Source organism: Physeter macrocephalus, chromosome 13 (genome assembly GCF_002837175.3).
Source record: "Physeter macrocephalus isolate SW-GA chromosome 13, ASM283717v5, whole genome shotgun sequence".
Lineage (NCBI taxonomy): Eukaryota > Metazoa > Chordata > Mammalia > Artiodactyla > Physeteridae > Physeter > Physeter macrocephalus.
The window spans coordinates 14,457,758-14,484,859 of NC_041226.1; positions in this window are offsets into that span (position 1 = coordinate 14,457,758).

A 27,102-nucleotide genomic window follows, 5' to 3' on the forward strand; every position below is an offset into this window, starting at 1 on the left:
ATAGTGAGACTTGAATGAAATACTACATATAAAACTCTTAGCAAATTTTTGGGTAGACTGTAAATAATAAATAAAGGTTAACTCCTTTATTTGTTTATTTATTTGTTTGTTTACTTTGTGGTTGAAAGGGATAAGAGTGCATGATAGCCACCCATAAATAATACAGGACGATGCTAATTCAGCATTGATATGATTATAAAAGTGCACCAGCAATATCACAAAAATACCCATGACATGTCCTCTATATTCTCTAATCATCAAGACAAAGGAAGACTGTATTTCTAAGGAAATGCAGTGGAGAACTAGTTCTTCACCTAGAAAACGTCCTAATCCGTTACTGAAAAAGTGAAAATGAAAGCACAAAAGAGTTCATAAGGATTTTTTTTTTTTTTTTGCGGTACGCGGGCCTCTCACTGCTGCGGCCTCTCCCGTTGCGGAGCGCAGGCTCCGGACGCGCAGACTCAGCGGCCATGGCTCACGGGCCCAGCCGCTCCGCGGCACGTGGGATCCTCCCGGACCGGGGCACGAACCCGCGTCCCCTGCATCAGCAGGCGGACTCTCAACCACTGCACCACCAGGGAAGCCCCCATAAGGATTTTTAAGTACAGCAACCTCTGGTCAATTTCTGCTAAAATAAATGGGGAGTCTGCCCACGTATCTACGGTAGAAAGAACATGTATTTTTCTTGACCAAGAGGTCTCCCCTGGACACCTCTACACCCAGAGAAGCCCCTCTGCCTCTGCTGGTCACCATAGTCACCATAAATGACCAGTCAATTAAGAGTTAAGGACTTAGAAAATTATTGGTTGACACTCCCCTTCCATTTCTCAGTCACAATTAAATTTCATTATAGCCTTTTTTAACTACTTGATAGTCTCAAAACCACAAACACTCTGGATATTTTTCCCCCCTACCCACAATGCTGTCCTCTCTTCTCTACCCACCAACACGTTCTCATCTGACTCATAACCTTAAAATTTTGCTTCAAATTTCACCTCCTCCAGGATGACTTCCTTGATTTCCTCAGGTGAAATCAAGAATTTTCTCTCTTTAATGCTATGTACATAACTCAAATCTATTTCTTCTTGAATTTTAACTTGTTCCTGCATGTATTTATTCCTCCAACAGAATATAAACTTGGGGATCAGAGATTATTGCCTATTCATTTTTGTCTTTTATATACTTACCACAGTGTTTGGAACATGGTAGACACATTAAATTTTTGCAAAATATAAGTCAAGATGAAGAGAAGATTCTAAGATGTGAGCTCGGAAAGGTCTTTTCTCATTTCTGACAGGAAAATATTTCCTGTAAACAAATGGTCCTAAATTCAGCAGAAATTGTTGGGTCCATAGTTTTTAAAATTTTTATCTATTTTGAAGCAAGTGATTTACTACTTCATCAACATTATTAAAGTTGAAGTCTTGTATTAAAGTTGTATTAAAGTCTTCGGATATGCATTTCAATATTTTTAAAAGCCTAAACGGAGAAATACAAATGACAGCAAATACCTGATTATTTTTCCTCCCTGTGAGGTTTCAAAGATATATAACTTCAATTTTTTTTCCTCCATATAAAATAAATATAACAAAGCATAAAAGTATAAGTGATTCAGTGACATTTTAAGAAATGGAAGCTGAGGTAGGGTTTTCCTGGAACATCCCATGTGCAGAGGCTTGCTATCAATGACGAGTTCAACTTTAAAGTAAACCCCCTTCCCCTGCTGTTGGAAGGCAGCGTAGGTAGCAACCTCACACTTTCCAGACATTGTTCATCATCTTCAAACATGGTCATCTTAAGCGAGTCCAACGCAGAGACTGCGCTCTTCACAGAAGCACAGCAAGGCTTAAACTATCACTCAACAGAAAGATAATGATCCTTTGGCAAGGTTGTGTCATTTGATCTTTAGTTCTTTCATAAATGCCACTAAGTACCTCTTTGGCCGAGCATCAGGTTTAGCAAACAATGTGAATTCAAATCTCCAATGAGATTGGGCAGGAGTGTGCACTGACTGATCAGGTAGTGGTGGAATGAGAAAGCAGAGCCCTTTGGATTGGGGTTGGGTTCCACCTCTTTACTGGTACCACAGGCCTCACGGGGCCGATTGGGGCTACTGCTGCTGTATATGCAGCATCCGAAAATAGGAAGTCACCCTTCTCAGGTTGCTATACCTGATGCCATAATTATCAGTGGTCTTTCCTAACAGAAAATTGATCAAGTTTAACAAAGATCAAAACATGGTTAAAAAATAGCGGCTACCTAGTTGTCAATGAAAAGTTAGTAGTCTTTCAACGAACTTAAAACATTCCTAGAGGAGTGTAGATATGTCAAGCCAAGTGTCCCAATTTATCCCTCCCCCCACGTACCCCCTGCTAACTGTAAGTTTGTTTTCTACATCTATAACTCTACTCCTGTTTTGTAGATGAGTTCATTTGTACCTTTTTTTAGATTCCGCATATAAGCGATACCACGTGATGTTTGTCTTTCTCTGTCTGACTTACTTCACTCGGTATGACAATCTCTAGGTCCACCCATGTTGCTGCAAGTTGACATATACACACCGCTGTATATAAAATAGATAACTGATAAGGACCTACTGTACAGCACAGGGAACTCTGCTCAATACCCTGTAATGACATATATGGGAAAAGAATCTAAAAAAGAGTGGATATATGTATATGTATAACTGATTCACTTTGCTGTACACCCAAAACTAACACAACACTGTAAATCAACTATACTCCAATAAAAATTAAAAAAAAAAATTCCTAGACTGGAGAAAACCCCTCATGAGTACCTCCAATGTGTCAGGCTTGTGGTGGGCCCTTTACCTAAAGGCACTTGCTTTTATCTTCACCATCACCCTATTCGTTTGGCGTTATTATGCCCACTTCACAGACTGAGGAAACTGAGGCTCAGAGAAAAGTTATATAACGTTTTAAGTTCTCATGGGTGGGTAGTATCACAGCTAAGATTTGAATTCAGGGAGTCTAATTTCCTTCCCACTACAGCAAATACATTTCTATTTCACTCCTGGCCTCAATATTTCTAGGTCTTATAAATCCCCTTTTCCCTACCCTAACCAGTCTTTATTCTTTTCATCTCCTTCTCCCTTACACTTTCTCTTGATAAAACCTTAAGAAAATGCACCAACTTCGTCACATGCTTCCCAAGATTTTGTTCATAACCTTCACAAATTTCAACCAGGTATAGGTGACTTCTGGATTCTCATTGTTTGGTAAGTGCACACTTTCTTGTGGTAGGAACCACTTCCAAACATAAGGAAATCAACCATGTTTCAGAGTGGACTCAGAAACAGGTAAAAGAGAAAGCACGGGCTCTTTAAAACAGTTGCTTCTTTGGAGAGAAGTTCTCACCATCAGCAATGGGTGCAAATGTATCCTCATTATACTTCGCTTATATTAATGTGTGATGCCCTAAAACTTCACCTTGTCTCCAAATAAAGCCATTTCACCCTGGCTTTTTGCAGAAAACAAATATTTCACTCGACTTTCAGAGGCTGTTTTTTCCTAATTCTAATTTTTCAGACCAATGAGCAATAGGAACTAGAGAACAAATTTGTGAAAAGGACTTAAATTTCTGGAAATGTTTGCTAATTGTATGCCAGTTACATGTGACTATTTATTTTCTGATATGTACCAAGATTTGAATGTTTAGACTTTTGGGTTTTAAAGATCAACTACAAATGTTCATAATTTGCAGGACGATTTCCATCAGCTGATCCGTCTCCCCACCGCCATCTCACACTCTCCATATACAGCCCTTCATCAAAGACTTCAGTACCTGCTGTATTGTGTGTCTTTCCACCCACGTTCTGTCATCATCCTGGCCAATAACACCATCATTGACGACACATATGATATCCCAGAAAACCAGCTCCTTGATCTCCAAGGATATTCACCTCCATTCTCCATTCAACTACAGATACCCCCAGACCATGGTTCCGAACTAGCTAATGTTATCTCCCAGAATGGCAGATGCTTGCAAAACCCCAAGCCCAAGGCTGCTGGGAACAGCTGAAAAACAATCACACAACCTTCTCTCAGATGAGTTTGTCTGCTGACTCATGGGGGACCTATCTTAACTGGGCTTTCAGTTACCATCCTCTCCCACCCCAGGAAATTCCCCTTTTCTCCAAAGCTGTTCTTTCATAACTCTGCTAGAATTTACTACCCAACCATCTGCCTCTCTCCCACATTTAAGTTTTTACTTACTTATTTCTTCATAATGAAATGTTTATTGAACACCTACTGCTCGCCAGACCCTAAACTCAGGGTCTCAACTCCTACTTCGCAAAGAAAAGGGGATCCATTAGAGAGGTAAGGCTTCAGTTTCTTTTCATGCCATCTACAAACTACCTGGCATCCCTACCCATCCTTTCCAGCTTCTCTGTATCAGAAGGGGTTCCCACCTTCATCCTGCTGAAGATGCCCCCATCCTTCTAAGCTTGGTTGTTTTTTTTTAACTCCTTCCAACCTGCTCTCCTTTACCCCAGCCTCTCCCTTTCTATTGGCTCCATGTAACCAACACAAAAACATCTTCAGACTCTCTAAATTGAAAACAAACTGAGCAAACAAACAAAAAAAACCCTCTCCTGACTGCACCTTCCTTTTCAGCTACTGCCTTCTTCCTTTTTCATCCACTTTCTCACCTCCCCTTCACTCCTCCACTTCTTGCAAACCAGCTTCCCTTCCCGTCACTCTACACAACATCACTCGTCAAGGTTATCAGCAATCTCTCTGTTGCTATAGCCAACGGACACTTGATAGTCTTTAATCTTACTTCACCCTTCTCAAATGTTTGATACTCTTGGCCACTCTGTCTCTCTCTTGAATTTAGAGATACCTTGTGCTCCTAGTTTTCTTATTATCTTCTCAGGTTCTTTGTGGATTTGTCATTCTCTCTGCCCTGTGCCTTCCAGTTAAAGTCCAAATTCACTAACATGGCAAAACTTTGTCTTCTTCCCAGAACGTCCTGCCTCTTCTTCACCGTAACACATACAACTTCACTTTTCTTTCTCCCCAACACCTTCCATTTTCACTCTTATCTGGCAATGCCCACTCACTGGCAGGTACCACCTTCTCTAAGACTCTTCCTCATCCTGCCATAGCACTAATCACACTGTATTGAAATTGCCTCTCTCCCTACCAGACTGTGAACTTCTTAAAAGCTGAAGTTGGGCTTCCCTGGTGGCGCAGTGGTTGAGAGTCTGCCTGCCGATGCGGGGGACGCGGGTTCGCGCCCCGGTCCGGGAAGATCCCACATGCCGCGGAGCGGCCGGGCCCGTGAGCCGTGGCCGCTGAGCCTGCGCGTCCGGAGCCTGTGCTCCGCAACGGGAGAGGCCGCAACAGTGAGAGGCCGGGGTACCGCAAAAAAAAAAAAAAAAAAAAAAAAAAAAAAGCTGAAGTGATGGGGTGTGCATTGTTTTATCTTTAGCATAGGACCTGCAAAATAGGTACCCAGTGACTTTAAATTTATTTAATTTATGAATTCTGGGCATTTGTATCTTTTTCATGTACTTCACTCTTCTTTCCTTGATACTATACTATCCCATAAGATTTCTCAAAGACTCATGCTCAAGGCTCTCCTAGACATAGAGCTTTGTAGGTGTACATTATTAACATTCAAAATAATTTTGTTGGTTAGAACATTATGAGTCAATAAGAAGAAGTCAACTAGCTACAGAGTTTATTATTATCAGAGTAAATTCCAGTTTAATTAAAATGTCCTCTCAGTTTTAAAGAATTAAGTCACAATTTACAGCATACCACAAAGTAAATGATATCAAACATCAAGTGACATACATCAAAGGAACAAGACAAAAATCAAAAAGAAAACACAAGCTCTAAAATTGAACACAAACTGAAAAGAAAAATGAACCTAGATGTATACAACATTGTCAACATCAACTATGGAAAAGAGTTAGTGTAAGTAACTTTTGAATATAGTACTCTGTAAATTCCTAGTGGGATATATTCTGAGGACAAAACTAATTGTAAGGTAATCTTAAACTTGACTCTATGTTTAGTGAGAGTAGTGCTATTGGTCTTGTAATTCTGAAGAGATTTCAGCTATATTATAGGAGAAAGCAAATAAGTAAATACCCTAATGTTATTACGAATCCTGATTTGCAAAGTAAGAGAGAAGAAATTCAAAGACATTTAAAAATTAAACTATATTATTAAGCTCAAATTGGAAATAGAAATATAAGGCCATATTTCCTGAAAAGTCGATTTCCTAGCTCTAGCCACAGAAAAAGCCTGGAAGGCGTGACTCACCAGTACCAACAGGCAACCTTAGCAGCTGGATTTTTGTTTCTAGATCGTTTACATTAAGTCAGATCCACTAAGAAGCAGAGGTGAAAACTGAATTAGACGTGCAAGAAGTTTATTAGCAGAGTGAGCAGACCGAGACTCTTCTTGGTCTGAAGAGTCTTCAGACCAAGAGACAAGCATGAGATATTCGGAAGGAGCAGGGGAGGGAACGAAAGAGATCTCGAAAAGGAAAAGTCTCGGGCAGCTGCACATTTCTGAGAAAAGATCAGGCAGACCAACTGAGAGTGTTTGTGCAGAAGTCACCTGTTGGAGGAGTCCTGCATTTTGCCAGAATGAGCCTGTGTTCACAGCCTTGCCGTGCTCAGTCCTTGGCTGGAAGCAGCCCTGGGAAGTATGGCCTCTACGTGAATTTGGTGATGGATCCAGATGAGCAGCAACTGGTACTGTCAGTCAGTTATGCTTCCCACAGCAGGAGATCTGCGTGGTACATTGGCATGGCCGTTATACCATTTCCCACTAAAAGGAAGCTTTGTACTCTTTGGTCAAATGAGCGATTCCAGATCTAGGCAGGAAAGGTTGAAAGTAAGCCTGCGATATTTTGTATCAAGAGATAAGGAAGCAAAAACGAAGTAGGTCTTGTATAAAAGGGCTCGGAGCTATCCTGAAGGGGCTACGACTAGCCAAATTTGGGGAAAAGTTATATTGCCTCTAAAAGAATTTTAAGCGTAGTTTATTTAAAATATGAATAAATTAAAATCCGAGATTTCAGAATATAATGATACTTCAAAAATTAAGAGAAAAAGAAGAATGAAAATGGAAAACTTTTATTTACAGAAGAATACAATCTAGAAGGAGAAATAGAATTTTTTTAAAGTCACAATTTTGCACCCTCCAATGTAACAATTGACACAGATACAGATCATCAATGGATCCTAAAGCCAATAGATGAATGATTGTTTGGCAACAGGTAAAATATAATCTACAATTACTTACTAAGTGCCTACAGAAAAATGTACTTTTATAATGAAGAGACATGGTGGTCATCACCTTAACTGATCAAAATAAGCATCACTTAAAGTGGGACAATTCAATAGTGGTAGCCTTTTTATGTGATGATAATAAAGTGACATATATAATATCATCTGTGAAATATCCTTTCCTCTGAAATTTAATCTGAATCTAATCAAGCTTCTGGACCTGCCAGGGTTCAGGAAGAAGTTAAATAATTAATGGGGAAATAATCAGACAAATCCAGAATGTAAGGGGTTCTAAGAAAACAGGCTTGAATCCTTCTAAAAGGTAAAATTAGAGGGAGAGACAGATGGAGACAGAGAGGGAAAGAGAGGTAGAGAGAGACAGAGAGAAAGGATGGTTACTTCTAGATTGAGCCATAACCATCAAGAAATATATACAAGGGGCATTCTTGGAACAATGGAAGAAATTTGAATAAAGACTACTTTTTAATGATATTATAGAATTATTGTTGAATTTCCTAATAATGATACTGTGATTATATAGGAGAATGTCCCTATTCTTAGAAGAGCCATGGTCAAGTATTTCAGAGTGTTCTGATGTTTTCCTTTTACACCTTACTTTTATATGGCACATCATACATGGAATGGATAGATAGATAATAGGCAGATAGGGCAAATATGAAAAATATTAATTGTTATAGAGGGATAGAGAGAATATGTGTGTTTATTATAAAAATCTTTCAACTTTTTGCATATTTGAACATTTTTATAATAGAAGTTGGTAGTATCAAAAAATTAAAAAATAAAAAAAATGAAAGTTGGCAGTAAAAAGACAATCTGAGACAAAGATAGCATAAGAAACAAAGTCCAGGCACTTTTTAACCACTGTAAGAAGAGATTAAAGTAAGAGCTTAGCAGTTTTATTTGACATTTCTGTGCAATAAGCATTCTGATTTGGGGAAGACTGGGTACAGTAAAACCTAATACTTTTGGGTGTGTTTCATATTATATTGCTCTTTCTTAACTTTTATTTCTGTTTTAACCGTCACACTCCTTGTTGGAGAGAACAATCATAAAATCTAAGTCCAAAAAAATCCTAGATACTTGAAAAACAGATATAATTTTTTAATTTAAATAATGTTTAATTTCTTACACAGTTTTTAAAGGTTACTTTCCACTTACAGTTATTACAAAATATTAATTATATTCCCTGTGCTGTAATACACCTTTGAGCCTCTCTTACACCCGATAGCTTGTACCTCCTACTCCCCGACCCCTATATTGTCCCTCCTCCCCCCACTGGTAACCACTAGTTTGTTCCCTATATAAAAACAGATATAATTTTTAAATGCCAAATTAAAGCATGTTGATCTATATAATAATTTCAATATTTATATAAAAACCTTCACTTTCTCAAACATTATGATCCTGAGATAAAATATACTCAAAGCACAGGAAATTGCAGTTCCTAATCTCGGCACAGTTGCTAGATTTCAACTTAGGCAATTTGTTTAACCTGCATGAGCCAGACTCCTCCCATTAAAATAAGGGCAGGATAAGGGACTGTCTCAGTGGGTAACTACCAAGATCACCCTAAAACATCATTCCGCATCGTCATACATCCCATCAACACATCACTGTGTTTTTGCTGTGCTGATGTAATTGATGTCTACTAACTTCCTGACTTGTACAGCAATCTGAACTGTGAAAGCTGTTAATTTAAAATTATTTGAGAAATCTAAATTGTACACAGTAAGAAACAAAACTTAACTAATTTTAAACTGACATCACATATACTCTTTGCCAATTATAATAAATTTAACCTCTAAATGAATGAGCCTCTTTGTTTTCAGAATTTAAGGATAGTAGCCACCAGCATGGATTTTGCACTCGTGACAAAATGCCTTTTGGATTTCAGAGCTAGGCTTTTTGTCATCATATTTCTAAATGATTTCTTTCCTCAGGCCAATTTTTAGGGCTTGACGGGAGTCATGGCCTTTATCAAAGTCACCTTGTTTTACAGAATCCATCACTACCAGCTTCTCTGAAGTTGTCAAGATGAGGTCAGCTCCAAAGATAATAACATAAGGTGCAATTCAAACAAAATTCATTTGGTTTTGTACTGGTCTCCTTTCTGAAGTCTCCTAAATTATGAGCATAGTTTTAAAGAAGACCTGCTTTCAAAAATATACTTGTTTAAGAAATTTCACAAATGACCTGCTTAGAGATTTTAGGAGGGCAGATAGGACATAACCGTATTTAGCAGATTGTCTTGTTGTATACCTAGTTCACTACGCATTAACAAAAAAGTACAAGGCTGCTTGCTAAATAGGTGAGGTCAGTGTGATCCACTCCAGATAAATCATCAACTATTATTAAAGCACTGCCAGGTTTAAGGAACATATGGAGAAATCAAAGACATGACATATCTGTCTCTTTAAGCTTCAGACTTCACATTTCAACTACTTTCTAGACGTATATTTATGAAACACCATAGTATGCAGAGCTGTAAGTCAGATATGGACTCTGACTCCAAGTATTTATAGTCTTGTGAAAGAAATTAGACCTATTCCTAAATAGCTGTAAAGCTGGGATAGCTAAGGTAAATGCTTGAGGAAGACATAAAAACTATGTTGTGGCAGCATGGGGAACTTAAGAGCAGAGATGGTTTCACATGGATGAAAGCTCAAACTCTTCACGTTCCAAACTGTGCACCTGTCTCCCCCTCTTTCTCATGCACTTACTCACTGCTTTCTTCAAAAGAATTGTCAAAGTACTCAATATATGCCAAGCACTGGGCTACGTTGATGACAGAACAATGCATAACATTCAATCCCTGCACTCAAGGAACTTTCAGTCCAGTTCCTCAAATCTTTCCCGCTACGGTGTGTCCTTTCTCAATTAATAGCACCTTCATGCCCCGCTTCCATCAAGCCAAGAACCTCAAAATCATCTTTGATTCCTTCTCCTTTATATTCAGTTAGACCACAAAGCCAGTCAATTTTACCTCTTTTCTTTCTATTCACATGGCCACCTTCCAAGTTTAGCTATTTGTTAATACTTTATTATAATAGATCCATCCCTATATGGGACCTCTCCACTGTCCTAGTCAGTATCTACAGGTCACCAAAACACAGACCTGGTGCTGTCAGAGCCTTAACTCAGAAATAGCTCCTTGTTTGTTACAAAATGATGGATGATTCATTACTGCCATTACCCTGGCTCTTGTTATCAGATACCAACCTCTCTTCCCAGCCTCATCTTTTTCTGCTTTTTGTTTTTCTTTACAGGCCCAGATGGGATTTTATTAAATGTACTTGGTTCTCTACAGGTTCTAATTTCAACCATTGAATTAAGTTACATAAGTCAAGTAGCCTACATTCCATGTAAAAATTCCCTTTGACTTTACAGTGATCATTAGGCAACATTTTGTGCCTAACACTGCACTAGGCTCCCAGGAAAATACAAAACTCATTGAAGGAGAATGTTGCTTCTGAGAAGCTCTTAGTGGGTATAACTCCTCGGTGATAATCACCTTGTATTATTGTGGGTCTTTCATTTCTCAGCTCTGGGTCGTAGGCATCTGGGTGGTGCTTGCACACCATCAGCATTCCTCCATGTGTATTTTTTTTTAACATCTTCATTGGAGTATAATTGCTTTACAAGGGTGTGTTAGTTTCTGCTGTATAACAAAGTGAATCAGCTATACATATACATATATCCCCATATCCCCTCCCTCTTGCGTCTCCCTCCCACCCTCCCTATCCCACCCCTCTAGGTGGTCACAAAGCACCGAGCTGATCTCCCTGTGCTATGCGGCTGCTTTCCACTAGGTATCTATTTTACGTTTGGTCGTGTATATATGTCCATGCTACTCTCTCACTTCATCCCAGCTTACCCTTCCCCCTCCCCGTGTCCTCAAGTCCATTCTCTACGTCTGCATCTTTATTCCTGTCCTGCCCCTAGGTTCTTCAGAACCTTTTTTTTTTTCAGATTCCATATATATGTGTTAGCATACGGTATTTGTTTTTCTCTTTCTGACTTACTTCACTCTGTATGACAGACTCTAGGTCCATCCACCTCACTAGAAATAACTCAATTTCGTTTCCTTTTATGGCTGAGTAATATTCCATTGTACAAATGTGCCACATATTCTTTATTCACTCATCTGTCGACGGACACTTAAGTCCAGCCTCATCTTTTATACATCTACTATACAGCCAAGACACCAGTCACAGGACTATTCACTTTTCTGGAATATTCCCTGTACTTTCATGCCCTTGTGTGTTGGGTCAGAGAGCTCATTCTTCATAGATTACCTTTCCTCTACCTCATTCTCCTTCAAAGTTGTATTTAATTCTTCAAGTTCAACTCCCCTTAAGCTTTTTCCAGTGTCTCTGGTCATAATTATTCATTTCTTCTTTTGAATACTTATAGGCTTTTGCTTATGCCTTTTAATCATGACATTTGTACTATACATTGTATTTTATTTACATAATGATATTATACAACTTGCAAAGCACTTTCACAAACGTCTAATACTCACAACCTTGAGGTGAGTGAAGGAGACCAGATGAGGAAACAGTTTCAGAGAATTTAAATATAATGCCTAGGTCTCACAGTTCAGTAGCTCTCCAACAATTTTTGCTCATACATAAATGTGGAACTTGTATTTCAGATTATTACTATAATCCATTTCCCCTGGTTGACTCTGGGTCCCTGAGGGCAGGAATCCAAACATTGCCTACTGCCTGGAACATAGTAAACTTCAATGCCAACTTATTGAGTTAATAAACCCCTGCTGGAATTCCTTCTCCATATCCATCTCTCTCCTTAGTTGAGGTCACTTCATTCTCTTGAATGAATTAAAGAGATAGAGGTTGATAATCAGCATTGAATCAGACCTGCCTACTTCATACCTTGTATTCCGGGTGAAGGAGCTGTGTGCCTTAGTCCTATTTCTGAGACAAAGTCTCAGAGTAATAACCTGATTTTAGTAAGCAAGCTTTGCCTTATTTCTCTGGTCCTAAATCCCTGTCTTTAAAAAATCTGCCCAACAAAAGCTATAAGCAGACAAGGCACAAAAGAGAAAATATACACAATAAGCTAAAGTGTGGAATAGTATTGAACCTTAGTTAATAATACGTCCTCATTACCCTTTAGCAAGGTTGTGTTATGTGCTTGGCACTGTGCTAAATGCTACATTTACATTGTTTAATTTTTTCAAAACCCCTGTGTCAGGTAAGCACAATAATCATTTCCATTCTCAGATGAAGAAACTGAGACTTAAGAAGGTTAAATGACTTTCCCACTGCTAATAAGAGATAGAAGTAGAACTTGCCCAAAATTTGTCTGAGGCAAGGGAACTTGTCTTTTGCTTGCAGAATATATATGCACACACTTATGTGTGTACAGTAAGTCCCCTACATATGAACAAGTTCTGTTCTGAGAACACGTTCATAAGTCCAATTTGTTCATAAGTCCAGCACAGTTAGCCTAAGTACCCAATTAACACAATCGGTTGTATAGTACCGTACTGTCATAGGTTTATAATACTTTTCACACAAATAATACATAAAACACAAACAAACACAACAAATAAAGAAAACATTTTAAATCTTCCAGTACAGTACCTTGAAAAGTACAGTAGTACAGTACAACAGCTGGCATCCAGGGGCTGGCATCGAGTGAACAGGCAAGAAGAGTTACTGGCTGGAGGAGGGGGAGGAGGTGGGGGATGGTAGAGCTGAAGGATCGTAAGCAACAGGAGACAGAGGGCAAGCTGCAATGCCACTCACGCCTGACGCTGATGGCACAGGTTCTGGTTCCTTGCTGGATTCAGTTCTATCCACCCTCTTGAAAAAAAACAATCCAGTGATGTTTGGGTAGTAGCTCTTTTTTTCTCATCATAGATGACACAGTAGCACTGGATTGCATTCTGAACGCTGCTGCAACTTTCGAGTACTATGAACAAGTTCTGTTCTGAGAACACGTTCATAAGTCCAATTTGTTCATAAGTCCAGCACAGTTAGCCTAAGTACCCAATTAACACAATCGGTTGTATAGTACCGTACTGTCATAGGTTTATAATACTTTTCACACAAATAATACATAAAACACAAACAAACACAACAAATAAAGAAAACATTTTAAATCTTCCAGTACAGTACCTTGAAAAGTACAGTAGTACAGTACAACAGCTGGCATCCAGGGGCTGGCATCGAGTGAACAGGCAAGAAGAGTTACTGGCTGGAGGAGGGGGAGGAGGTGGGGGATGGTAGAGCTGAAGGATCGTAAGCAACAGGAGACGGAGGGCAAGCTGCAATGCCACTCACGCCTGACGCTGATGGCACAGGTTCTGGTTCCTTGCTGGATTCAGTTCTATCCACCCTCTTGAAAAAAAACAATCCAGTGATGTCTGGGTAGTAGCTCTTTTTTTCTCATCATAGATGACACAGTAGCACTGGATTGCATTCTGAACGCTGCTGCAACTTTCGAGTACTGTTCTACGTTTGGGTCCTGTGCCTCAAAAACTAACAGTACCTCCTCAGATAAAGAAAATCCCCTTTCCATTTCCTGCGTCGTGAATCTCTTCAGTTCTTCACTTACTTTTTCTTCCTCTTGTCTCTCTTCATCCTTTCTCTAGGCCTCCAATTCCATCAGGTCTTCATTAATAAGTGCCTCGTGTTGCACAGCAAGGAGTTCAATGTATGCCAGACACGTGAACTAACTTACATGATTGGACATGCAAACACATTTCGCATCTTTGAGAGTTTGCAACTTGAAAGTTCGTATGTAGGGGACTTACTGTGTATATATATATGTGTGTGTGTGTGTGTATTTGTATGTAATTTCTAACATGAAATACTAGAAAATGTACATAGAAGTTGAAACTCATATTTTCTTTTGGCAATTTTCATTCTTTCAAGCCTTTTTAGAAAATAATATGAACTTATTTACCATTACCAATATCTTTTGACTAAATCTTCTTGGGATAACTCTTATACGGTAGTTAAAAATGTTTCTTTCAGAATTAAACAGACTCCATTCTTTATTAGTTGTGTGATCTGGGGCAAATTCATTGAGGCTTCATAGAGAGGTCAATAAAGCTTTTATATATATATAATATATATATATTTATATATATATATATTATATATATATATTTATATAATAACACAGACACATCCAACACACACACATGTGTTTAGATGGGAAATAGAGGTTTAGAAAGGTCAATAAATCTGCTTGCCCCCGAATGCCAGCCCTGAGCCTGGGCCCAGCTACTCACACTCAGGCCTTCCTGGTGTCAGCCTCAGCTGCTGCATTTCATCTGCTCTTAGACCCCCCCATGATCAGCCTCTGCCCTTCCAATTGTTGAACCTGCCATGGCTTCTTCATCTCTATCCTTCCTTGAGCTAAGACGGTTTACTATGCAGTAAGGTACATACAACTAGAGATGGACTGTAATTTAGTTATCCATATAGAAGGGGAATTCTCACAACTGAAATAAAAACTGCATGGAGATTAAATTCATCATATTTTAAGAAATAGAAGGAGCTATTGCTTATAGACCACATCATAATCATCTCATTATCTTCATCTTCATCATCATCACCATCATCACCATCATAAAACGGAGGACATTTAATTGTATGCAAAGTCTAGTGAAGTGCCAATAGTGGAATATCAAGTATTCCTAGCACTTTCTCCAGGTCAGATGTGATTTGTTAACCTGGGAAATGTCACTAGTAACAATAAAAATTCTCTAGAGGGACTTCCCTGGCGGTCCAGTGCTTAAGACTCTGCACTTCCAATGCAGGGGGCACAGGTTCGATCCCTCGTTGGGGAACAAAGATCCCACATGCCACGTGGCACAGCCAAAATATGAAAAAAAAAAAAATTCTCTAGAGATTTCACCATTACATCTCTTTTCCAATGACTATATTATTGATTAGTAAGATTAGCCAAAGTGAATCTTACCAATTGATTGTGAATAAACTAAAACAATTGGAGATATTGTTTATGGAGTACCTACTACATGTTAGCATTCTGCTGGGCTGTTTTCAATTCATTATCTAATTTAATCTTCTCAGTTACTTAGGGAAGTAGTAGCAGTACCAGGAAAACTGAAGCTCAGAAAGCTTAAATAATTGGCCCATAACTGAAAAATGGCAAGACAAGGTTAACTTTCTCTCTCTGTGTAATTACAAAGTCCATGCTCTTTCCTCTGTGCCACAACCTATTTAGTTGAGAAATTCTTGAAATAAAGGATTAGTTTATCTTTCAAATGTAAAGATGATTCCTTGCTTTGTGTTTTTATGTTCAGTGTGTCGATTATTTAAACATCTTTGATTCTCCTCTGTCTTCCAATCTTACAAAAGGCTACTACATTACTACAGTGACTATATTAGTACAAGATTTACTATATTAGGTAACATAAGACCTAGGTTCTGTTTCCAAGTTTGAGCTTGGACAAGTCATGAGATTATTGTGCCCCTACGTATTCACTATGTAGTTGAGAGTTTGGACTAGGTGACTTTTAAGATTTTTCTCTAGCTCTGAAATTTCTCTATTAACTCTAAGTTAATTCATTTTTTGAGTTTATTCTCCCAATGGAGGGAAAACATGTGGTTCTCCCAAGAACTTTTCTTTCACCATAATAAAAGATCATTAACTCAAATAACATGATTTTTTTGTTCTTTTTTTTTATTGGAGTATAATTGCTTTACAATGTTGTGTTAGTTTCTGCTGTACAATGAAGTGAATCAGCTATATGTATACATATATCCACCCCCTCTTAGACCTCTCTCCCACCCATCTAGGTCACCACAGAGCACTGAGCTGATCTCCCTGTGCTATACAGCAGGTTCCCACTAGCTATCTATTTTACACATGGTGGTGTATTTATGTCAAATCTAACCTCCCAATGTATTTAACTTGGAAATTATGGTGATGAAGGATTCAAAATGTTAACTCAAAATGCCATACACGGAAAAAATACCATACGTGAGATTTGTTAATGTTTTTCTACTAAAATATAATTTTTAAATCTTCAATATTAATAACAATTTTGTCAAAGTGAGTCCTGAATATTTATGTATGTATTACTAAAAAGTGGAAGGAAAGACAAATGTCCACAATCCAAGTTCGACATGAATTAGTAAAGACTGACGCCTACAGTAATAAATTTCAGGTCTGAAGATATTCTATCTCTGGTCCATAATGACTTCGGCCCAGTCATTACAAGTGCTATTTTACTATCTTCACATTAAAAAAAGTGACATCTCAAGATGGATAAGAGAAAGGCATTAACACTAGAATTCTCACTTACATTATCAGAACTAGTCCTCTTCTCCCCTTCTGCTACATGTTGCTAAAAGACCAGCTTTGGAGTATGAATTCTCACACTCCCACGTTACTCCTTCCAGCGAAGTTACAGAAATGACAAGCAACACATGAAAACATTTGACAGCTTAATATCTGTGCCTCACATTTCAGTGTCTCCTTTGATGCTGTAAGAAAAGCTGGTGGCTCTACATAAGAGAGCAAGATTGGGAGGTATGTGTTTGACTTTAACTATATCACAGTGTGATCACCTTACCTGAATTTTCGATTCTTTCTAAACTAGAAAGACTCCATTGTCACAAAGTAAAGTCTGAAATAAATTATTAAAGGAGGTACCCATATTGTGTTAGTAGTGAATTTAATCTAAATCTTAAATCTCTACCATAAAATTATTCTGTAACGAATTAGGAGTTTGAAGTAAAACATAAAAAATAAATTTTTGCTCTACTTGAAAGCATTTAGAAGTTATCTGAAGTATTATCTTCAGTCCGGGAGGTATGTGTTTTGACTTTAACTATATCACAGTGTGATCACCTTACCTGAATTTTCGATTCTTTCTAAACTAGAAAGACTCCATTGTCACAAAGTAAAGTCTGAAATAAATTATTAAAGGAGGTACCCATATTGTGTTAGTAGTGAATTTAATCTAAATCTTAAATCTCTACCATAAAATTATTCTGTAACGAATTAGGAGTTTGAAGTAAAACATAAAAAATAAATTTTTGCTCTACTTGAAAGCATTTAGAAGTTATCTGAAGTATTATCTTCAGTTCCAAGCATTGCACTTTAAGAAGAAAATGGTTCAATGGAAATATAACTCAGAGAAAATCACCAGGTTGGTGAAGGAACATGAAACCACAGGATATCAAGAACTGCTGAAGTAATTGGGGGCGTTATCTTAGGAAAAATGAATATTCAGGAGGGAGACGATGATTATATTCAAGTATCATTTGAAAAAGATGGTATTTGCCTAATAAGACTCTAAGATTTAAAATAAACCAAATGGATAAAAATTCCAGGTAGGAAAAGAAAAGAAAGAAGAACTAATTTTTGGATACCTTGAAAAAGAAAGGACTTCTTTGGAAGGTTATATAGTAATACATTCCCTATAACTAGAGAAGTTCAAAGAGCCACAGTGACCTGGTGGATTCTGATCTTGAATGAGTGGACCAGATGACCACTGGGGTCATTTGCAACTAGAGATTCTGTGATTCTCTTATTCTATGAAAAGAGAGTTTTTAGAAAAGTGATAAAGAGCTTCTAAATAATGTGTTCCAAGCATAGAAACAAGTAAAAAGTTGTTATTCAATTATAAAATGTTTCTTTTTTCATTCTATGAAAAAATATAATTCCAATTCATTTTTCACTCATTTTCAAGGATCCAAGGAACATGGTAAGTAAACATATTATTAAAAATAAAATATTCATTCCCAGTTTTGTCAACTCTTTATGAAACTGAACTAAAAGAGTACCTGGAGATGAAGTTTTCATCCAATGAGATTTTACAGGGCAAGCTAAAAAGCAAGCAGCAGGACAATAGGAATAGTATTTAAATAAGTGAAAAATTTTGGAAATAGAGAGTAGTGATGTTTGTACAACATTGTAAATGTAATTAATGCCATTGAATTGTATACCTAAAAATGGTTTTGATGGCAAATTTTACACTGTATATATTTTACCACAATAAAAATAAAGGCAGTGATGATACTGAGGAAAAAGAAAGAAGGAAAGAAAAAAAGAAAGAAAGAAAGAAAGAAAAAAAGAAAGAAAGGAAGGAAGGAAGGAAGGAAGGGAGGAAGGAAGAAAGGAAAGAAGAAAGGAAGGAAGAAAGAAGGGGGGAGGGAGGAAAGAAAAGAAAAGAAATAAAAGAGAAAGAATTGGAACATACACCAAACTACTAAGTAAGGAGTGGTTATTAAGAATAAATTTAACTTTTTACTCATTCATAATATTTGAAATTTGTTTCAATAATCCTGTATTATTTTAAAAAGTTATATTTAAAATAATTGTTAAAATAAAGCTAACAGAGGACCAACCCTTCTTTAGTACTCAAATAAATATGAATGACTTTCATTATAGAAGTTCTCAAACTACATTTCTGCCTTAAATATAATTTATTTTGGATGGTACTCTGCATTAAATGTCTATTAGATTTAAATACATACCAAAGGAATAACAAGTGAGGAAAGTAAAGCACTATTCCTTTCTTCATGAAGCTTATAATCAAAAAGAAAGAGCAAGAAATACATCCACGAAATAACTAAGGGGCATATTTACCAAGCAACATATTAACAGAGTAGCTTTCACTAGAGAATAGTGAAAAAAAACTATGTACATAAATGTTAAGGAATCCTAAATAAAGGCAGGGTTAAAATTAGGTGGGGTTACACAAAAATACCTTCTGGATGAAACAGAGATGTTATTGCAAATTTCAAAGAAGATAAGAGACGAGGAAAAACATTAGATTAATTGTAATTGTATGACTCCTGCTCTATCACTCTTTTAATTATTAAATCCTTTCATAGATTCTCACCCCCACTTAGGAAAGCAGGTATTCAGTTGTTCTCTTTGCCGCCTCTGTGGAGCATGTAGTGCCTGGAAGGCTGGCCTCAGGCCCACCCACATGGACACCCTCCCTCCTAACTGTGCCTCAGTGCCTTGGTGCCCTTGCTGTGTTCCAGGGAATGTCATGTAAATGGAAGGTTTGCACGCTTCCCAGCCTTCACTCACGAAAGAGTAACATTGAACTTGATGTTCTTAACTCACTTGAACCTATCCCAGGGTGCTCGCTATGTAATTAGAAGCGTGGACTAGGTGACTTAGTTGATGGAAAACCCAATCCTACTTCCTGGGCTTTCAAATCTAAGAGAGAAGATCCAAGTCCTCTACTCCCTCTCTCAACTCACCTAGTCCTAAGGGCTCTCCTCTGTCTTTTAGGAAGTCACGGTCTTATAACTCATCCTTCCTCCTCTACAATTCTTTGTGAAAACCTATGCTCCAGAATTCCAGGTGTGGCTTTCAGGATTTCAAGGAAAAACCTTTCCTCCATTCAACAAAGTCTGACTTTTACAAATCAAAAGTACTTACTTTTAGGCTATGATTTTCCTCAGAGCTCAAAAAACTCTACTTATTTTAAAACTCAAAGCAACTTCTTTGTGTCAGGGGTATTCTGAAGGAATGAATGCCTCCCTTTCAATGCGGGAAGGCCACGAGATAATTAAGGAATGAGAAAGTAGCTATAGGAAATAAAGACGGTTGAATATTATAAAAAAACTTTATGCCCAATATTTTACATTTCCCTTGCTCATTAGCAACTTCATTTCAGCATTTCTGACCATATGCATATGTGTATGGATACACACACATACATACACACATTTATACATGTACTGAGATTCTCCTTTGAAGTTGTGCAAACATCTTATCAGTTCCCTCATTAATGAGTTAAATGACATGTTTTATACATATTCATTTTTATTTGCATGATTTTATCCTGTGAAAATTATACTTAAGAAAAGGTTTAATATTTAAAGTAGAATGGTCAGAGAAGGTCTCACTGGTAAAGTGATATTTGGTCAAAGGCTGAAGGAAATTAGAGAACAAGCAATTTGGTTCTCTGAGGTAAGATTGTTGAAAGCAGAGAGAAAAGCAAATTCAAAGGTCCTAAGATAGAAGATGTAAATAATGAGAAAAAGAAACTGACCCACTTCCATCTTTCACAACCTATGTACAATTGTGGGCTTTAGGAGTAGACAAGAAACAACACACACACATTGCATGGACATGGGCTACAGATATCTGGAGTCTATGTAATTCAAAAGCAGGACATACAAATTTCTGAGGGGACTTAGCAAACGAAATGATTGATTCTGCTTGGACGAAGAGGCAGAAGCCTTCCCTACAGAGATAACAATGAACATTTAGTAAAATTGGCAGACAATCAGCAATTTCATCATGCTGATATGTGGCTCTCCCTTGTCTGGTCATTTGGAGTAAAAGTTACATTCAGGATAATTTTCTTTTTTAACAATTGTCCTTATTCATGAGAACATGAAATTTAAGAAATTAGTCTGAACACAGTCAGCTTTTTGAATAATGATGTCTCCTAGCAGGCAGAAATGCTATAGCTGTCTTTCTAATAGAGTTTTTTCCTTAATTTCATACGAAAATAATCTTGAAATATGATTGTAGAGAATATTCAGAATTAAGGTGCATTAACTGGTCCCTAAATCACTGAGATCTGAGTGGTCGGTTAAGTCAATTCACTGTATTACATTTTAGAATGTATAAGAGAGTTGTAATATATACTATATATGTAATATATATACATATATTGTATATATATATAAAACTGAAAAAAATAAGAAGTCATATTCTACTAAACAAAGTTTAAAATCTGTAATAATTAAGTGATTAGTGTCTTGCTTTACATTTTGCCCCAGAGATGAATAAGGCTCAGATATAATAATAAAGTTGATTTATGGATACAAAGCAGGTAATTTGTATTTCCTATTATTAAGGGAATATTCTCAGAGTCTCTTTAGGAATGTCAAACCACATATGAAAAGAAAATAAAAATTTCATCAGCAAATGTCATTTTTCATATTTTTGAAGGCTGACAGAGGCAGGTAGTCTGACCGGTTTTTATTCTATTTATGCTCTCTTACGTGAGAGATACCATTCTGACATTTTAAAACATTAGGCCAGAGGATGAAGATACAAACTGTTTTGAAATATTTGTCTGCATTTCCCAGACTTTCCTTAAAATGTGTAATTGTTTTGGGCAGTATAAATAAGTGAATAGTTGTATGGAGATACATTTATGTCCATGGTCCCAAGCAGAGTCGGAGAGACCCTACTATCATTTTCCTACTCAACTCTTCTTGTCAACCTATAACAAAAATAGACCCTTGCTCTCCTCCCAGGAAACAGCACAGCAAAGCATGCACAAGACAGCAAGGTGTACAAAGAATGCTCTAAAATAGTGCTTAAAAACTGTCATCACGGGCTTCCCTGGTGGCGCAGTGGTTGAGAGTCCGCCTGCCGATGCAGGGGACGCGGGTTCGTGCCCCGGTCCGGGAAGATCCCACGTGCCGCGGAGCGGCTGGGCCCGTGAGCCATGGCCGCTGAGCCTGCGCGTCCGGAGCCTGTGCCCCGCGACGGGAGAGGCCACGGCAGTGAGAGGCCCGCGTACCGCAAAAAAAAAAAAAGAGAGAGAGCGAAAACCTACTGAGTTAACACCGTTTCCTGATCTATGATAATTAAACTTGTCAACTAATTCAGTTAAAGTCCAATTTATATGTTGGAGGGCAAACCATTGTCCAGGTCATTGTCACAGATATTCTACAGAAAGCAGTATATCCATAACACTCTTAATCTAGGTCATTTGGGGGCATCAACAAAAGGCTGTGTGTGTGTGTGTGTGTGTGTGTGTGTGTGTAGTTGGATTATACATAGGCATTGATAGAAAATTATTTTTGTTAGTATTGTATCCTGAACATTTTGACATTCTAACTAAAGACTTTCTTGCTGTCATCTCCAAGAAGCTCCTGTAAAGATTAAGAATTAAGCAGTTCGAGGTTATATTGGCCCTAATGACAAAATCATTTTCTAGATCCTCGAAGCTTACTGAATTAAGGTACAGAATTTCAGTCTGGCATGCCAAATTTTGTACCTTTCAAACTTTATGTGGTTCCATCTTATCACACCATCTGCAGCAGCAACTCAATTTCCGGTGTCTAGTACATATCACCCCAGCCAGTCAAGTAATCTAGTTTGTAAAATGTTTGTTTCAATATTATGAAAAGCACAAAGTAGACAGGTGGTTTCATAAAACAGCCTTCAGTTTTATGAAACCATTTCTGTATCTCCCGGTGGAAGCATTCCTTTCTTGGGAACTTAGAAGACTTTTAAATCAGGAAAGTCCAAAGTTGCAATGAAGGGAAGCAAACATTTGCTAATAGATCACTAGAAGGAATTGTGAGAGGAGCCATAGAGATAGTCATTCTGATGTAAATATTTACAGTGATTAATGTTTTACTGACATTATAAGATTATAACTGCTATGTTCTTATCGAACAAGTAATTATTTAATTGATAATTAATTTTTTTGGCAAAATAAGTGCATTTCTCCCATATAATAAATTAAGTATTTAAATGGTATGTGATGCAATTAAAACTAAGGTATTCAACAAGCAACTTAGTCAATGCCACAACCTCAAATCCTTTCAAGAATGAGGCAGTGGGGCTTCCCTGGTGGCGCAGTGGTTGAGAGTCCGCCTGCCGATGCAGGGGACGCGGGCTCGTGCCCCGGTCCGGGAGGATCCCACATGCCACGGAGCGGCTGGGCCCGTGAGCCATGGCCGCTGAGCCTGCGGGTCTGGAGCCTGTGCTCCGCAATGGGAGAGGCCACAACAGTGAGAGGCCCGCGTATAACAAAAAAAAAAAAAAAAAAAGGAATGAGGCAGTGGATAAAAAATTCATAAAACTAAACATTAGGTACTAGGTACATTATGTTATACATTTTGCTATAAGATTTGAACCATAGGAAGAGTATAAAACATAGACTATAAGCTTTCCATATGATAAAAATTTGTTTCACATAAGCTTATGCTCAGAGAATATGATTTAACTGTGAAATAGATGGAGAATAAAACGATTTTTGCAGCTTCCTAATTGCCTAAAAGTCTTTAATGCACTTTTTATGGTTTGAAAGTTTGGCTTGAAATGAATAAAAACAGCAACATTTATAATTAACTCCTTTGTCAAAATGTTTTCAGGCAGCTAATTCTTCAGGAAATATAGCATGGTCCATTGCCAGGTAGAACGAAGTAATGCTTTGTTTTCCCTAGGTAGTATCTCACACCTGTTTCTAATATTTGCTCCTTTGAAATAATTCCACATACTTGGTTCACTGATTTCTCCTTTTCACGTCTGCCTAGTCTAAAAGAGTTGAGCATAAATACTAAACCCAAGTGGTCTAGAAACCTTCATCACTGTAGGATTGCCGTTAGCCCTAGGGGTGGCAGTGGATGTGATGCTTAACAAAACATTCCACTTTCTTTAAAGAAATCACATAGACCACACAGTCCTACTTCTCCATTCATGGAGTTGCCTAATGAGATGGGTAAGTGAATTTGGCTTCTTCAAAGAAATGATACAGCAACTTCCAACATAAACACAAATTGTTATGCTACAAGGAAAGCAGGTGGTGATAAATATTTTTTTGTGGTTTTGAAATCCAACTAAAAGTAACCTGAATAAAAGTGCTGGACATTTGAACTGATTTATCCCTATAATGTGAGGGAGCTTCATTTCCATTTGTGTCATGAACTTTTGCCATTCGATTGAAAACCATGGATGCACAAATATAAGATCTTGGATTCACTGAGCATGCCTGAAAAAAAATTTATTCATTGTTTATTCTGAAAGATAGAATCCCTGCCCTTATAAAGGCCACAGTCAAGTGAGAAAGGCAGATAAAACCACCAAATGGTAAGTGTTAGAGTTTACTACCAAAGTTCAAAGAAAGGAGATCTAAATCAGAACTTTAGGAGGAGAAATGCAAATCTAACATAATGTCCCAGTGAATTTAACCTAAGCTGAGCCTTGGGACCAGTAAGAACTAATCAAATACAGAAGTTCAGAGAGAGTTTTCCCTGGTGAAATAACAGCTAGAAGGTCAAAAATAGTCATAGTGTTCAGGGAATCTCAGGCAGTTTTATAGGGCTGACACAGGGGCCATTTGTGGAAGTGACAGAAGATATTAGGTGAATAAACCCGTATTTGATCATGAGGTCGTGATATCTATACTTGATTACTTGGGTTTTATCTAAAAGCCTGAGTAGCCATTGGAGGATTTCAGGCTATAAAGTAGCATGACTATATATTGATACATTTTCAAAAGAACCTTCTGGCAACCTGGCATTAATTGGCAGAGTGTCAGGTTATATATAGGAGAGATATGGAATAAGACCCATAAATGGGGTGGTGATAGTGGGGATTAAAGGAAAGATATGAATTTATGAAATATACAAAGAGTAGTCCAAAGAATTTTAAGAGGATGATACATAGGTTTCTGAGTGATTGATGTAACATAGCATATTAGTCTGTTAAGGCTATCATAACAAAATACAGTGACATACTGGGTGGCTTAAATAACAGAAATTTATTCTCGCAGTTCTAGAGGTTGGAAGTCCAAGATCAGGGTGTCAGCAGTTTTGGTTTCTCCTGAGCTCTCTCTCCTTGGCTTGCACATCTGTCTGCACACATCCCTGGTGTCTCTTCCTCTTCTTCTAAGGATACCAGTCCTATTGGATTAGGGCCCCACCCTTATGACCTCAATTAACCTTAATTACCTCCTTATGGTCCTATGCCCAAACACAGATAACATAAATATTAAGCCCTCAACTTATGAATTTTGTAGGGGATGCAATTCAGTACATAACACAAAGTAAGGACTATTGTTCTCAAACTTTAGAGAGTATGAGTCACATGATTAGATTTCTGGGAATGTAGATATGGAGATCACCAGGCTCTAAAACCTTGGTGAGAGCTCCACATCTTTTCCCCATCGAGATAACCAGATAGGCTTTTGAGAATTTAGAGAGCAGAGTCATAGTGGGAGAGAGCCTGAGTTCCAGATAAAGGCAAGGAGGAGAGACTTTGTCTCTCTGCTCTGGACTGTGATAGGAGCAAGAGGGGAGACTTTTTTTTTTTTTTAATTTTTGTCTGCATTGGGTCCTGCACACAGGCTTTCTCTAGTTGTGGCGAGCAGGGGCTACACTTCGTTGCGGTGCACAGGCGTCTCATTGCTGTGGCTTCTCTTTGTCGTGGAGCACAGGCTCTAGGCATGTGAGCTTCAGTAGCTGTGGTACGTGGGCTCAGTATTTGTGGCTTGCAGGCTCTAGAGCGTGGGCTCAGTAGTTGTGGAGCATGGGCTTAGTTGCTCCGTGTCATGTGGGATCTTCCTGGACCAGGGCTCGAACTCGTGTCCCCTGCATTGGCAAGTGGATTCTTAACCACAGCGCCACCAGGGAAGCCCAAGACTTTTTTTTAATATGTTCATTTTGTATTATATGCTTTACTTTGAGTACTTCAAGAAAGAAAATCATTACAGTGCTTTCAGAATGCAATCCTTGGATTCAATGAAAATTCTTTACATTTATACCCAACCAATATCTAGAAATGTATGTAGAGACTCAGTCATCTAACAAAATAAATAAGATAACTAGGTAAACTATAAATCTCAGGGGTGAGGATCATTTCATTCATTTTGCTACTGCAAGCATTTTTTTTAAAAAAACATAATTCACATTTGTTTCAATCACATATACATCCATTACAAGTTAGATAAAACCATTGATGCTAACAACTTAGAATTATGATCTTTGCTACCTTAAAAGAAAATTTAGTTTAAAAAAGAAAGTCAAGAAGAAAATTTCAAGATTCTTGATTAGGAATTTTCAGTTCTATGAAAAGACATAGAGGAAACTTACATGCATGTGACTAAGTGAAAGAAGCCAATTTGAAAAGGCTACACACAATATGATGGCAACCACATGACATTCTGGAAAAAGCAAAACTATGGAGATGGTAAAAATATCAGTAGTTTTCAGGGGTTAGGGAGGATGGAAGGATGAATAGGTAGAGCACAGAGGAGTTTAGAGCAGTGAAATCACTCCATATGAATCTATAATGGTGGATACGTGTCGCTCTACATTCGTCCAAATCCATAGAATGTACACCACCAAGAGTGAACCCTAATGTAAACTCTGGATTTGGGTGATTATGATGTGTCCATGTAGGTTCATCAGTGGTAGCAAATGCACCACTCTGGTCGGAGATAATGGTTGATAATGGTTGATAATGGGGGAGGCTATACATACGTGTGGAGAGGTAGTATATGGGAGTCTCTGTACCGTCTATTCAATTTTTTGTGAAGCTGAAACTACTCTAAGAAATAAAGTCTATTTCGTGGATGAATCTAGAGACTGTCATACAGAGTGAAGTAAGTCAGAAAGAGAAAAACAAATATCATATATTAACACATATATGTGGAACCTAGAAAAATGGTACAGGTGAACTGGTTTTCAGAGCAGAAATTGAGACACAGATGTAGAGAACAAACATATGGACACAAAAAGGGGAAAGCGGTGGGCAGTGGGGGTGGTGGTGTGATGAATTGGGAGATGGGGATTGACGTGTATACACTAATATGTGTAAAATGGATAACTAATAAGAACCTGCTGTGTAAAAAAATAAACAAAATTCAAAAAAAAAAAGAAATTAGGAAAGAATTGTCCTAGGTAGAATTCTTTTCTCCATTGTATACCCTTGCCTCCTTTGTCATAGATTAGTTAACCATGGGTATGTGGGTTTATCTCTGTGCTTTCTATCCTGTTCTATTGATCTATATTTCTGTTTTTGTGTCAGTACCATATTGTCTTGATTACTGTAGCTTTGTAGTATAGTCTGAAGTCAGG